This window comes from Neovison vison, chromosome 1 (assembly GCF_020171115.1).
Source record: "Neovison vison isolate M4711 chromosome 1, ASM_NN_V1, whole genome shotgun sequence".
NCBI classification, from domain to species: Eukaryota; Metazoa; Chordata; class Mammalia; order Carnivora; family Mustelidae; genus Neogale; species Neogale vison.
The window spans coordinates 187,079,156-187,081,337 of NC_058091.1; positions in this window are offsets into that span (position 1 = coordinate 187,079,156).

Consider the following 2,182-nt stretch of genomic DNA (forward strand, 5'->3'; position numbering starts at 1 on the left):
GGCAGAGATTTATGAGGGAAGGGGGTACAAAGTGAAAGGAAATTCCACTTCACACTACAAATTCATTCAACCCTCTGAATCTGCTTCCATGGAAATCCCTGACTTCATACTGTAGTTGGATATTAATAAGGTTAATTTTCTGACTGATTGTACTACTCGTACAAGCTTTTGCTGAGAGGATAATAAAAAATTGCAAAATATCTTGCTTTGGGTTGTAGACCATCCTTGGAATGATCAACTTGATTCTGTGCATAGTGTTGGCAGTTACTTGAGGAACAGTTGGATTTATTTTCCTTTCTCAGACGAAGTGCTTTTGGATCATCATTGATTAGATGAATCTTTTGCTTTAAAAAATCCTGTTCATGACAACCTGAAATCCACTTTGTTGAAGAGGCTGTTTCATTTTGGTGTTAGCTGTCATTTTCTACTGCATCAGGGCTAGTCCCATTTTAAACATTTACCTTTTTTTTTTTAATTATAGAAGTAATATATGCTTATTCAAGGAAATGCAGAAAATTAAGGGAAGTGGAAGGGAAAGTACTATCATTCAGATATAACCACTTTTAGCTTTTCAATAAATTTTTTTGAATCCTGTATTTCCTCTACAAAGGGTTTTTTCCGCCTTTTTGGGGGGTGAGGAGCTGGCTGGCTGGCTGGCTGGCTTGTATCATACATAATCACGCTTATTTAGAATTTTGCATCTTGCCTTTTTGACTACATTTTAGCATAAGGATTTTCTACATTATTGCATAATCTTTATAATCACTGCAATGGTTGTAAAACATTGCAATGAGATTATAAACTGTGGTTTACTTAACCATTCCACTGTTACTGAACATTTAACTTGTTTTCTATTTTTGCTATTGTTTAGAATTGTTTCCTTGGAATAGTTGTGTTACCAAGTCAAAGAACATGAATATTTTAAAAGATCTCACCAATTTGAAATGCAAATTACTAGAAAAAATAGATTGATAGGTTTGTTTGATTCTATGTTTCAATATTTAGGCAGTAAGGGACCCCTTTAAGTAGGACAAGAACAAGGACATCAGTTGTAAATCATTTTGAGTAAACTGATGTCTACTTGTGTTAAGGATCGGACCTGAGGTCTACAACGTGTTTCAATGCCCTTTATGGTGACCGTTCCCAGCCCAGTGACCACCATGTTAATGGGCCATTAGCTTCCTGACTGGTTTGTTGACTCTGGTTAGCAACATTTTGTCATTTTTACAAAGCACATTCTCAAATTTCCTTTGTGGAAAACATCTGCAATTGCTTCCCCCAAACTTCCTGATGGTATTTTTCTTTCACTACTTATGTAAAATTGAATTTGCTTTCTTTTGCCTCTTAGGTGACTAAATAAACTCAGCGCAGGCACACTCAAAGGCAAATCTGCTAACTCCAAGAGAGTTGGATGGATTTTGGAAAGAATATTTTAGAATTGGGTTGGGGGGGGAATTTTAGACCATCTTAAGGGGATTCTTTTTTTTTTTTTTTTGTAAAGATTGTATTTATTTACTTGTATTTACTTGACACAGAGAGAGAGAGATCACAAGTAGGCAGAGAGGGAGGGGGAAGCAGGCTCCCTGCTGAGCAGAGAGCCCAATGTGGGGCTCGATCCCAGGACCCTGGGATCATGACCTGAGCCAAAGGCAGAGGCTTAACCCACTGAGCCACCAAGGAGCTCCTTAAGTGGATTTTTTTTTTTAATTTTTTATTTTTTATAAACATATTTTTTTTTTAAAGATTTTATTTATTTATTTGACAGAGAGAAATCACAAGTAGATGGAGAGGCAGGCAGAGAGAGAGAGGGGAAGCAGGCTCCCTGCTGAGCAGAGAGCCCGATGCGGGACTCGATCCCAGGATCCTGAGATCATGACCTGAGCTGAAGGCAGCGGCTTAACCCACTGAGCCACCCAGGCGCCCCAATATAAACATATATTTTTATCCCCAGGGGTACAGGTCTGTGAATCGCCAGGTTTACACACTTCACGGCACTCACCAAAGCACATACCCTCCCCAATGTCCATAACCCCACCCCCCTTCTCCCAGCCCCCCTCCCCCCAGCAACCCTCAGTTTGTTTTGTGAGATTAAGAGTCACTTATGGTTTGTCTCCCTCCCAGTCCCATCTTGTTTCATTTATTCTTCTCCTACCCACTTAAGTAGATTTTTTAAGAAGTATGA